This window comes from Phocoena sinus, chromosome 6 (assembly GCF_008692025.1).
Source record: "Phocoena sinus isolate mPhoSin1 chromosome 6, mPhoSin1.pri, whole genome shotgun sequence".
NCBI classification, from domain to species: Eukaryota; Metazoa; Chordata; class Mammalia; order Artiodactyla; family Phocoenidae; genus Phocoena; species Phocoena sinus.
The window spans coordinates 75,872,224-75,886,355 of NC_045768.1; the positions used below are offsets into that span (position 1 = coordinate 75,872,224).

Here is a 14,132-nt window from a genome sequence, read left to right on the forward strand (position 1 = left end):
TTATCTCATAGGACTGTGTGCAGATTAAATGAGGTAATATATAAACATATCTCCTACAGCACCTGGGTCATAGCTTTACCCCAAATATTTCCCTATTATTACACCTTCAGAAGCTGAACATACCAAATTTTAAAAGTATATCGTTATTACAGACCATTACAGCATTCTTCTATGCTGGAATACTTTCATAAGACATAGACATAAATCACTATCATAAATCTGTTTTAAAAATAATTATACTATTAGAAATAAATGAAGTAAAGGGAAGGGCAGTGACAATCTATGTCATTCTGGATCCACAATGTGTCAGAACTGGAAGGAAAGCTAAGCCTTCCCTAATCCAGTGGATTAACAAACTTTTTTTAGCAGCAGAAACCATTCTTCAAATGCAGTCTTACAACCGAAGCCATTAATGAGAGCAGTGTGGCAGCTGTGAGACCAAGACTGACCTGTGACTGTATCCCCAGCACCTAGCCATGTGCCTGGAGCACAGGACCCTAGGAGCACTAAGGCTTGTGTGATGGGGCTCTAACACGGGTGAGGTGCCAGGCTGAAGAGGTGAAAGTCTGGAGGGATAAGGCTTCTAGGGTATGGTGATGATTGCTGCCAGTGCGGGGTGACAAAAACGCCATTATGGTCTCGACAGGGTACTGGGCGTGGGGTTGATTCTGGGGGGAGGAATGGGTGGGGATAAGTAAGCTGACTTAGGTAAACAAAAGTAGTAGGGCTAGATGCCATCTAAAAAACCCAAGATGAAGGAGCCACTTTTCAGCCAAGGCAATCTTGTTGAACTCTAATTCTGCCCAGAAATCTGGAACAGATTAATGTTAGTTTCAAAGTGTGATGCCTGGACCACTTGCATCAGAACTACCTGGAAGCTTATTAAAAAAAATGCAAATTCATGACCCCCAAGAAGAATTACTCAATCAGAATTTCCAGTAGTAGAATCCATGCATTTACATCCTCCACGAGCTTCCCAGATGTTCTTGTGCAAAAAAAAAATGTTTTGAGAAGCACCATACTCCATCTCACTGGGGCTCAGCCACGGTGTCACCGAGAGCCATCGGGAGAGCTCTACTCTGCTTGGGCCCCGCCCTTGGAGATTCTGATTTAATAGGTCTGAGGTGGGGCCTGAGAATTGAGGTGCTTTCTGAAATCCACCTTCCCCCCCACCCTGCCCCAGGGTTTGTAGGGCAGAGTGGTTTATAATCATTCACAACTGATTGCCAGAGGGGAGGGAGAGCCTCCTGTCTCCCTGACATGAATCACTTCCGTTATTACAACCAACCTGAAAATGCCGATATTCTAATTGGCCCTTAGAGATAAGTTGCTACTTTTCCCTTCTGTTTGTCTCTTTAACCACTCAGGCAGCAGGAAGACAAAAGTTTTCAGCAAAGACCTGTCAAAACATTGCTCTCACAGATACTGAAGTTGCTTTTAAAATGTGTTGCGGATGCATTTACCAAGCATACTTTAAAGTTTATCAAGGTATATTTGGTTTTTAATAAAATGCTTTACTTAAATGCACAGTTTGATGAGTTTTGATGGATATATGCTTCCAGGTACCACCTCAATTAAGATACGTAATATTTCTACCACCTCCAAGAAAATTCCCTCTTTACTCCTTTGCGGTCAATCTCCCAACCCCACCCTTGGCCCAGGCAACCAATGATCTGCTTTCTAACACTGGATTAGTTTAGACTGTTCTAGAATCTGATATAAGTATGTACTTTATGCCGGGTTTCTTTTGCTCAGCACAACGTTTTTAAGATTCATCCATAGCATGAATTATTAGTGAATTATATTGTTCATTGTTTCTTCTCTGTTTCAAAAATAAGTGCATAGGGCTTCTGGGTACTACTTCCGGAGAAAGAGCAGGTTTCCAGAACAAACTGAAAGGGAAGTGAGAAAGTAAAGACCATGGGCTTCCCTGGTGGCGCAGTGGTTAAGTATCCACCTGCCAATGCAAGGGACACGGGTTCGACCCCTGGTCCGGGAAGATCCCACATGCCGCGGAGCAACTAAGCCCGTGCGCCACAACTACTGAGCCTGTGCTCTAAAGCCTGCAAGCCACAACTACCGAGCCCGCATGCCACAACTACTGAAGCCTGCGCGCCTAGAGCCCGTGCTCCGCAACAAGAGAAGCCACCGCAATGAGAAGCCTGCGCACCGCAACGAAGAGTAGCCCCCGCTCGCCGCAACTAGAGGAAGCCTGTGCACAGCAACGAAGACCCAATGCAGCCAAAGATAAATGAAAGTAAAGACCATTGGCTAGATTGCCTTCTTCAAGGAGCTTGGCCGGGAAGGCGAGGAGGAAGTGACCACACTGAAGCAAGGGGAGTTTTCACCTGGGCAGGTGATGTCTGGAGGAAGGAGCATGGGGGGAGGTGGCAGTCCTGAGCTGCAGGATGTGGGAAATGAGAGAAGAAAGGGAAATAAACTCAAGGGTCAAAGACAAACATCACCAGTTTAAAAAAATGTTGGTCTCTGTGGTGGTTTAAAAATATGTCCATTTAAAAAAAAAATTTTATTGGAATATAGTTGCTTTACACTGTTGTGTTAGTTTCTGCTGCACAGAAAAGTGAATCAGCTATATGTATACATATTCCCTGTTTTTTAGATTTCCTACCCATTTAGGTCACCACAGAGCACTGAGTAGAGTTCCCTGTGCTATACAGTAGGTTCTCATTGGTTATCTATTTTATACATAGTAGTATGCCCACAAATTCTTTTCTTTTTTAAATAAATAAATATATTTATTGGCTGCGTTGGGTCTTCATTGCTGCACGCAAGCTTTCTCTAGTTGTGGTGAGCAGGGGCTACTCTTTGTTGTGGTGTGCGGGCTTCTCATTGCGGTGGCTTCTTGTGTTGCAGAGCATGCGCTCTAGGTACGCAGGCTCAGTAGTTGTGGCTTGCAGGCTCTAGAGTGCAGGCTCAGTAGTTGTGGCGCACAGGCTTAGTTGCTCCGTGGCATGTGGTATCTTCCCGGACCAGGCCTGGAACCCGTGTTCCTTGCATTGGCAGGCAGATTCTTAACCACTGCGTCACCAGGGAAGTCCCATAAATTCTTAGATATTCCTCTTTTCAAGAGAGAGAAACCTTAATTTTCTTCCCCTTTCAGGGTGGGCTGGACTTAGTGACTCACTTCTGATGAATGGCAAGTGGTGGAAGGGTGGTTTGTCACTTTCGACACTAAGCCTTAGAGATACTGTAGCTTCCATCGTGGTTGCCCTCTTTGGGGTCAGGGAGCTCTGGGAGCAACTGGCAGGGACCTAACGTGGTGAATAGTGAAGGGACATCATCTCTGAGGGAGAGGAGGCTTGCAGGACGAGCGGGACTTAGGAGATGTGGAGGCCGAGAGACTGGCATGTACTTATAGCCTGGAGGTGAAGGGACATGGCTCTTTCAGGGAACTCTAGGAAGCTCCCTTTTGAAGTCATCCGCGTCTCTCTCTTCATCCAGATCTACCTGTATGCATTTATTCTAAATTACTGGTCCAGTTACACTCAGATTCACAACACAGTAGGAATCTACTAGCACTAACCTCATGAAACTCATACTGATTAGCACCGTGTTCTAGTTTGACATTATGGCCTAACTGGCCTTGTTGGTGGCTTGGATAGCTAACCTTTACGCACAAAATTATCTCATGGTAAGAGGTATCCTGAAGACCACACAGTGACTACAGAAGTCCTTAGGATAAGGACTGCTTATAACCTTATCCTCATGCTCTTATTGTGGTAAGACTGGTGAGTGGTGAGAGAAGATATATTGTTATATTTCAGTAAGTAAAACCTTCCTGAATTCAAATCCCAAGCTAATACTCATTTGACAAAGAATCTACTCTTGTCTGCCGGGAAATTTGAACTAGTCTGGACCACACATAGCAGACAAAATTTGGCAGGCTTATTTATATATGGGCATCAAGCCATACTGACTGTTCACACGTTTATTCAAATGCTCAAGAAGATAAATTAATTCTTGCTGTGACTGGCATTCTGCAGCAATTTCCAAAAATGCAGACACAGTAAAGTGTAATTACGATTTGTAATTGATTTGTAATTTACGAGCATTCCTGAGGCGCTGAGCAGCCCCTGAGATGGAGATTCTGACATGAGACCTAGGGAGAAACATTGAGCATACAGCTTCCAGTTTTATCTGTTTTTCATCTGTAAACTGGGAGAGAAGTGGTCTAGCAAAGAGAAGCAGACCATAATCAACGCTTAAAGAGCTAAATGGCAATGCCTCATTGAGGCAAGCAGGGGGACAATTCTGAACACATCTGGTAGCCATTGGTGGGACAGGGTATTAACAGAGTATTGTAGGAGGTAACACTTAAGGCTGGAACCTCTTAGTCAGTGGTGTCCGACAGAACATTCCATGATGATGGAGAGGCTCACTATCCAATACAATACCCACTAGACATACGTGGCTTTCGAGCACTTGAAAAGTGACTAGTAAGATTAAGAAACTAATTTTAGTTTTTATTTAATTTTAATTAATTTAAATGTAAATAGCCACAGGTGACCAGTGACTACTGTATTGGACAGTGCAGCTGTAATGAATGTGGTTTCATGGATTCTTTAAAACCAGGAGCTTCTTGAAGAATGGAGATGTATCTTACACTGGCGCTCAGCACATGTCTGACATATAGTAGGTTTTCAATAAATGCTTATTAACAGACCCTCAGTAGCTAGAAGAGGGCTGCCTTTATAATACGGAACGTAGATTGTTTAAGACTGTTTAGTTAGTATTTCCCAAAGGGTATTTCAAAGCCTTAGACCCACAAAATGCTCTGGAAAGAAAGAACTCCCTGATCAAATATCTCTGTATGTTCTATATCTTGCTTGGGGGATTAGGATGCATGACAGGGTACTAAAGAAATTGGAGGGCTTCCCCGGTGGCACAGTAGTTGAGAGTCCGCCTGCCAATGCAGACGACACGGGTTCGTGCCCCGGTCCGGAAGGATCCCACATGCTGCGGAGCAGCTGGGCCCGTGAGCCATGGCCGCTGAGCCTGCGCGTCCGGGGCCTGTGCTCCGCAACGGGAGAGGCCACGGCAGTGAGAGGCCCGTGTACCGCAAAAAAAAAAAGAAACTGGAATAGCTTTATTAACTCACTGTTTCCCCTAGTCATTTGACCATGAAACCCCGTTTTCACGTAATACCTTTGACATCCCCTAGAACTAGTAGATTCCGGGAAAAATACTTTGGAGGTTGCTGAAATAATGACAGGGTAAGAGGAAGACTTCCAGTGAATTCCTTGAAAAGTAGGGACCCGGATTTCTAGCACATGGTCAGCAGATAATCAATATTTATTGAATGGTCTAGAAATGTCTCACTTCCAACCAAAATCAGAAGCAGTCTACAAACCATTCCCACTCAGCAAAAGTAAAGAAAGAAGGCAGAGTGTGGCTGGCAAATCTAGGTGTTCTCAGGCGGCCATATTGGGTACCTGCCGAACTAGAAGATAATCTGACATGTATGAATTAGGGGTATGTAATAGCAAATTGGAACAGAAATAATAAGAGTTATTGAAATATACTAATATTTTAAGATCCTGTACTTTAAAAATTTAAACCAAGCAGCTAAACACTGAGAATTTGCTGTGATTTAGAATATCAACCCCCATAGAAAGGAATGACCAACCCAGAGATACAGGTGGTGTAAACGAGGATGAAGCATGGGTCCCTGGGGTAGGAGAAGAGAATGGTCCTCTCTGAGAAGAACAATGATAAAACAAGAACCTGACTGAGACCAGGACAGAAACATTTTTCTTAGTCACTTCTGGTCTTTAGTTTTGCTAGTGCCTTAGTAAGAAGGGATTGGAATTAACTCTAGACCCACACCATAGTTTCAGCCAAAAATTATTTGTAGTTATTGTACATACACTTACGCTTAAGTTTAATAAATTATATATAGGGCTTCCCTGGTGGCGCAGTGGTTAAGAATTTGCCTGCCAATGCAGGGGACACGGGTTCAAGTCCTGGTCCGGAAGATCCCACATGCCGCGGAGCAACTAAGCCCGTGTGCCACAACTACTGACCCTGAGCTCTACAGCCTGTGAGCCACAACTACTGAGCCCACATGCCGCAACTACTGAAGCCTGCGTGCCTAGAGCCCGCGCTCCGCAACAAGAGAAGCCACCACAATGAGAATCTCGCGCACTGCAACGAAGAGTAGCCCCTGCTCGCTGCAACTAGAGAAAGCCTGCACGCGGCAACGAAGACCCAACGCAGCCAAAAATAAATAAATAATTATTAAAAAAAAAAAAAAAACCCACTGTATATAGACCATTCTATGGTATGGTTAATCTCTTTTCAATAAATGCTTCCTATTCTCTTTTGAAACTTGAAGTTAGAAAAAACCCAGAATCTCTTCAGATCTAGTTAGGTAAAGGAATCTAGATGGGAGAAACTCCAACCAAAACCATCAGTCAAGATCATGGTACCCTCTGCAGTGAGGTGCCCAGACAAAGCCTGTCCCTGCAGGGCTGGATGCGTTCCATGTGAGTGATCCACAGACTTCGTCATGTGCTTTAGATCTGCCCACTTAAAACAGAGGCTTCAAAATGAAAAAAGTGTACCTATTATAAAGATAACATCACCTCAGTGTTTACAAAGATGCTGAACTCCCCACTCCAGAAGCGATCACCCCACATCCAGGGAAAGCTTAATTGTTTAGCCCACGTGATTGTGCACATCTGCCTCCAACTACATTCACAAAAGGGATGCACCAACACTAGCCTGTTCCGCTGACCATCTCTGTCACCTGCAGACCACCTTGCTCCTCTGAGCATCTCTGTCACCTGTGGACCACCTTGTTCCTTTAAGCATCTCTGTCACCACAGCTCTGAGAAGGGGGAGGAGAGGGCACGGCCAGAGACAGGAAAGAGCTCACTCAAAACCCTTGGTCCTGGGCACACAGGCCACTTGTCATGTTTAGCGTTGGTCTTTGTTGGTAAGGCCTTTTAAAGCATGAGGTTTGATTTTTCTGATTATTATAAAAGTGATGCATGTTTGTTACAGAAAACTTGAAAAGTCCAAGTAGACACATATACAAAAGTATCACCCAAGAGAGTACTCTTGACTCTTTTTGCCATATTTCCTTTCTCTTTGATTAGATGATTCTAGTAGACATACTAATAGACAGACATATGATTAGAGTGATTTTCCAATACGGTTTTGAATCTTGTTTTTATTACTTAATATTATGTGTTGTGATTTTCCCATGGGCATCGTATTCAACTCTAATTGATTATATTTTAGGCCCTGAAATAAAGCAGACCACATCTCACCCCTGACCCAGTTAAAAAACAAAACAACACCAAAAACCAAAACCCTAAAACCAACCATCTCCCATCGTACAAACCAGAAGCAAAAGCTCACTGGACATCAGCAAAAGATGAATAAGTAGAACTCACAAAGACATGCAGCTGACTTCGCTCCATTCCCGCTAACACAGCACAATGCAGTTCATTGAAAATAATCCCACATTCCTTTGCTATTTTTCAAACTGACACTTTAAAATATGTCTGCCAAAGCTCCTAAAATGGTCTCTGGCAGGCTCTCCCATTCAGCTCTGGGCGTTTCAGTTGCCCTGAACAATCACCCCCAGCTGATGCCATGCTGGAGACAGACACACACACACACACACACACACACACACACACACACACACACACCACCTCATTTGACAAAGTCCCACGAATGCAAACTCAAGTCCAGCGACCCTCTGTGCCAGGTATACCCACTCTGCTGGGGTGGTGGGCTTTAATTCATGAAACCTCACTAAGCAAAAAGGAAAGTCACCTTGGACCAAAGACAATAAGGCTGTTGACATACCGTGTCAAAGATCATAGTCTCAGTAAGTCAAGCCGGGGGGCACTCTTGATATGATCTCGTTCGTATATGGAAGACTGAGGTCCAGAGATATTAAATGCCTTGCTCAGCATCAGACAACGAATGTGGTAACATAATAGTGGAAGCATCCTTGTAAAGGCCAAACTGCCAGGCTTCAGACTCACAGGCTGAAGCTCTTTCTTCTTCAATGCCTGGGTCCATGTTGGAACCATCTGGCTGAAAGTGAAAGAACCCGCCTGACAAGAAGCAGGCCAGAGGCCTTTGCACAGATGGTGTTTCAAAAGAAAAGATCCTTTCAAAAGCCCCATAATGGCTCTTCATTGCTGGCTATTTGGGGGAGCAGCTCTGGCTCATGTGACAGGCTCTGCTTCTTTTCACCGTCCTGACCTGATCTGGCCAATCCTGGCTACTGCACTCACCCAAGCAGCTCCAAGGGAAGCGTGGGCACGACCTGGCCACCTCATACGGGGACGCAAGGTCATCATATGCCTGGGCTTAGATGGGCTGTGCTGGGTCTTTATGAGACAAGGCTTTCCAAGTCTTTGGTCTGCAAACTGTTGTTCTTCCATCCGGCCCTGAAGTACCCATTTTTGAAGCAGTGGTTTTGGTGCTGAAGCCTAAGATCATTTGGTGCGTGAACCTCAGTCATTAGCCAGCAGGCACTGCCTACAAACTGGGGGGTGGGGGGGGGTGGGGGAAGCTTGGGCGTGATAACATGGCAGTAACGAGAATAACGGGGGAGGTTGAGAAACTGCCCACCACACCTGTTTGAAGTAAAGGTAATAAGTGTGGGGAACAGAGGAAACAATTTCCGTGAAGAATGTAAGGGAACACCTGGAACTCAAGAAATGGAGCTATCGTTTATTTCCACAGCCACATGGTAAAAACTCAGTGATGGGGTGTCATACAGGGAAGTGGGAGGGCTGAGGAGTGAAGATGAATGAGGCTGAGTTACTTTTCTTTCCGTGAAGCCCTCCCGTATGAGGAGTCTCACTTCCTTCCCATCTCCCTCTCCAAGGCGTCTTTCTTCCTTACCCCATGCAGCAGTGGGGAGTGTACGGCTGGGGCCAGGGTGGAGGCACGGAGGGAAAACTCAAAATCCAGAAACACATCACAGAGCTGAACAGTGTTGTCCCCGCTTTGTTCCACAGATCACAATCTCCATAAGATGTCCATGAGTGATGACAAAAGAAAAAAGATTTCAGCAGCTAAATGCGGGGCAGGGGGCGCTACACGAAACCGAACCAGTTTCTTCACTGGATGACTTCGCAAGGCCTTTGATCTACGATTGTCCGTCGTGAGTCTTCAGGGGTGGAGATGATGTAGCATTTCGAAAACTCATTTGATCGGGAAAAGAAAAACTTGTTTTCACTGATTATGACTCGGGACTGACATTTTGAGGAATACTCTTGGCCAGTGCTGGTCCTTAGATCTTTCTTCTTTGCTTTACTTTCCCACCTCACTGAGCTGACCCCACCCCCCATCCTAGAGAATAAGAAGGGATGATGTGCTAACAATAGTAATTTTCAAATTTGAGAGTAATTGTCATCTAGAGTCGTGCCCCTCAGAGAGTGGTCTGGGAACCAGCAACATTGACATCACCTGGGAGCAAAATGAATTGCACTGCAATCAGGGGTACCGGATCAGAATCTGCAGTTTGGTGAGATGCCAAGGTGATTCATTTGCACACTGAAGTTTGCGATGCAGACCGAGGGTGCTTGGTACTGGGCACTAACCTCAGTAATTCTGACTTGGGGTATCCAGGGTGAGGCCCGGGTACGCACATTTTAAAATACCACTTCCAGGACATTCTGATGCAGCTTGGTGTGTGGACCCCTAATGAGAAACACTGACTTAATTAAAAAGCTCCTATGGCCCAAGTGCCCTGCTATAGGGTAACCAAACAGCCCTGTGCTAACATTTGGTTTCATGGCAGCACCTCTACAAGCTAGGTGATGGTATAATCACTTTCATTGTTAGAAATAAGGAAATGGATCCCTGGAGAGAGAGGGTGAAACTGCTGGACCAAGGTCACCCAGGGGTCAGCAGGTGCCTTAGGGTGAACAAGGACTCTCCTGTCTTTCCTCCCCTGCCTCGCCAGGCTCTCTCTCGTCTTCCTCCTCCCTCATCTGCTCTTTATTTGCCAGCTTCTGTGTCGCTAACAGTCCTCTGAATCTGCTTTTGTTTTTAGTGAAAGGCTAACAAAATACTGCTGCTCTCTGTGCTTGCTAATGATAATCCTGATTAGCTCCATTCTGTCAGCTGACTCCCAGGCTGCCCAGGGCCAACAGCAGCCTGCTTATTCAATCAGGGCCTGGCCCATTTGCCAATTATCATTTGGGCTCGTTTTCTCCAACTGTGAACTTGCTCGAGTTCAAGTCATCTTCAGCTGTTGCATTTACATGAAAAATAGATCATTTGTCACGTCTGTGTCTGTCAATGCTCCAGCCTCCCCCTCGCTGTTGGAGACCAAATGAAATCATGTATTTCTCTGGGTTCCCAGGCTGCTGCTGACCAGCAGGTCCCAACAGGAGCCGTGAGGCAAACCCTGTGGACAGATGGACGTGCTGGCCTTCCTCACTGGGCTGCCAGGGTGACCTCTTCCCAGCTTCTGAATTCCAAGCTGTATTTCCCCCTCAGAGGCCTGATAGGGTGACCAACTGTCCCCGTTTGCCAGGGACAGAGTTTTCTCAAGACGTGGGATTCTTTTGTGCTAAGTCTGGGAGGCTTGGTCACTGTACACCTGGTCCACCAGGACACAGTGTGAGAGCATTCAACATCCTCCTAGGTGATATAGTTGGAATCTGGATAGGAACTGAGGGAGCTGGGGTCCCAGCTTCCTCTGTCAAGCCTGAGGCTGAGGATGCACCCCTTTACTGCTCTGCACCTTATTTTGCTTTTAATCTCTACTGCTAATCCGATAGCATGAAGCTTTATTTCCAACTGTGGATAAGTGGAGGTCTGCAGGCATGTTCTGAGATGAGCACGGCACCAAAGAAGGAACGACTAGTGTGTAATCCCTCTGAATGGGGATCATCCTCAAAGTCCTCTTCCGGATTCAAAAACACACTAAGCATTTATTAGGTGCTTGGCAACACAGGCAATACAAGCATATGTCCCGTTTACTCCCAGCCCTCAAAGAGTTGACAATCCTGTGGGAGACACTAATACAAATACAATGAACTATATCTGCTACAAGGCTACCTAGGGGATCCCCAAGATGGCAAAAGGCCATGGGAGCTGGGGAAGGGAGAATTAGGGTACCTCTGCTTACTATATGACAGCCACTGTACATTCGTTATCTCCTTTAACAGCCAACATTTCTTAAGCACCTACCGTGTGACTAACCCATTTAGTTTTTACAATTCTATTATTATACCTATTCTACAAATGAGGCTTTGAAAAACCGTGCTCGAAATTGCGAGTTAGTGAATGAAGGGTCCAGGGTTTGAACCCAGAGTCTGAGCCTTGTGGTAAGCACTGTCTGAGACTGAATCTCCTACCCCTGTGGGGTGCTGTACCCTCAACACAACCAGTGCGTTGGGCACTCAGCCAACATCAGACAAAAGTAACAGGGCCGGCTGAGGAGCATGGCTGTGCGTGGCGGGAACATGGCGGAGAGAAACATGAGGTGGGGCTTCTGCATCCTACACTGTGAAATCCCGAGGCATGACATCGGGAATGTCCCACTGGAGGTGTGGTGACTCTGGAGCTGCTGAGGAAACTGGCCTGACAAGTGCTGCCCTTCTGACCCCTAGCTGCATTAGATTCTAAAGAAGGTACTAGAACATGAAGCCAAATGCCTGACTTTCATCATCCTTCAAGGACCAAAGATGAGTGACAGTCATTCTTTTATATTTTTTTAGACTGCATTTGTCAATTCTCAAAAGCTTATCCTTCTTATACAATTAGAACATCTGAGCAACTTGCCTTGCATATATAGGGTACTTGATATATGCAAATCAAATACATATGTATTGATTAACAGGACTGATTTTAATACTACAGCATTGCAATAGTAGACTTGGAAGTTAGGTATTCCAGCACTTTCAATATTGAAAGTGCCTGTTTCAGTAGTAACAATCCACAACTGCAATATTCTTAGCGGACATCGAACTGTGCTAAGATAATGACTGTCTTCGGAAACATTCTCAATATCTTTCTCGGTTACTTTATAGGTTTTGATTTGTGTAAAATGAATACATAATTTCAGATAGTTAAGCATTAAAAGCACTTGTGATTAATATGCACAAGCATTGAAATTAATCTCCCTGTAATTAAAATGAACAAAACATAAAGGTAGGCTGTTTCAAGCAAAATTTAAAGAACTATAAGCTTCTGGGAAAAAAAATTGATATCCCTTCTTGCTCACACCTACTGTTAATAATTCCTGGTTAATCCAATCATAGTTTGTTCCCCACCCCCCAAAATAGGCTCTTATCTCTTGATAGAATAAATGGGTTGTTCCAGCCCTTTCTGTGACTCAGACTTCAAGTCAGTTCCCGGCACTGCCAGGTGTTAGAATCCCTGGGGCCCTTCTTCAGTTGTGGAGAATACAGTTGACCCTTGAACAACGTGGGGGTAAGGGGCCCCGACCCTCCATGCCATTGACAATCCGAGTATAATTTATAGTTGGGCCCTCCATGACTGAGTTTCCCCCGTATCTATGGGTCTGCATCCACAGATTCAACCAACCTTGGACGCAGTATATAGCGTATAAGTGGACCTGTGCAGTTCAAACCCATGTTGTTCAAGGGTCCGCTGTAACTGAGAGTGCTCTGATGGCAAAGGAAGGCTTTATCTACTTGTTAACTTACACTCGGCTTTGTCCTACAATGGCCTTCATGCTTCCGTACGTAGAGAAGAAATTAACATTCAGCCCTCTCCATCAGATGTTTCTGCTCCTTTAACTCAGAGAAACCCAAACTTGAGTGCTGAGGAGAGCCTCTTCCTTCCAGTGGACCTTTAGGGAAGGTGTTCCCCCTCCACCTGAACATGTCAACTGAAAGCAACTGAACCAAACTCCCCAGAAGGAGACCCATGTTCTCCCGGAGATCAGAGTGCTTGCTCCACCCTCTTCATTCACCTGCCCCTATCCACTCTGTCCTTAACATTTTCTGAAATTAGCTTTATCAACTCCTTTCAGGCCTTTAACTCCCTTTTGCTGTTGGCACAACCTTTTCTGTTTGCCCACAACAGCCTTTATACAAGACAAATGAGCAAAACGTCACCATGATTATGTTCTAGTTTCTTTCCACACTACTCGTCCAACTGAATTCAGAGACAACTTAGTTCTTGCCAAGAGCTTTCTAGAAAGTGGTTGTGAAAGAAAATGAAGAAAATAAATGCTTTAGCCAATGATATATCTCACTTGAACCCAGCGAGTCTTGCTTTGTTCCACAACTCTTGAGTGACACACAGAAAAAATGTGTTTTTTTTTTGCCGTGTATTCTCAAAGCGTAATTATAGATTTCAAGTTGAGAAACTCTAAAGGTGATATATAAAATTCCCCAACATCTTCTTTTCCAGATACAGGCATTCTACTGTATTAAACATGTCTTTTGGTTTTTGCGTTTTGATTCCTGAATATCTGGGGCCTTGCTGAAAAGGGAGGGATTGCCCCTTCCAGGGCTAACCAATTTCTAGAGATAGTAGACAACTCATCCTTGAGCTGTTTACTCACCAATCAACACAAACCAACCAATCCAGAGCCCACTTTCCCAACCACCTCCGCTATGGCCTCTTAGGGCTAAAATCCCTTTGGCCTGACCACCACAGCACCAGGTGAACAGCTAGGGGCAGCCCCCCTGCCCCAGAACCTGCTGAAATTACTCGAACTAGTCCATGTTTAGCCTTCTTACCCTGCCTCGCCCATTCCTTCCCAGGGAAACCACAAGAAAGGCTCCTGCCCGTGTTGTCCCTGACCAGTCTGCGTCCTTCCCCATGTGGTCCTCATACCGTGGTATACCCCCTTCTCTTGGGATCTGTGAGTAAAACAAACTATCTTTTCAATGGCAGTCATGTCTTTTTTTCTTTTTTTTAATTAGTTTTTATTGAGTAGAGCTGCTTTGGCAGTCATCTCTTGATCTGTTGGCCTCACCATACATAAACAATTTAGAAAACCGGGCCTAGCAAAAGCCCGGTCTGGCCCCTGTGCTCAGGCCATTGTTCAAATGGAGTTGGATGAAATTTAGTTGCCCTGTCAGTTATATTTAGCAAAACTGCCACTTTTAACTGTTTCAGGAAAAAAGCATGATTTTACGATAAAGCAC

At 45.0% G+C, this 14,132-nt stretch overlaps 1 protein-coding gene across 4 annotated transcripts in view; it reads right to left on the reverse strand.

Annotated features, from left to right (window-relative positions):
• Positions 1–14,132, reverse strand: part of MOB3B (MOB kinase activator 3B) — a 234,077-nt gene that overhangs the window by 45,952 nt on the left and 173,993 nt on the right. The window lies entirely within an intron of this gene.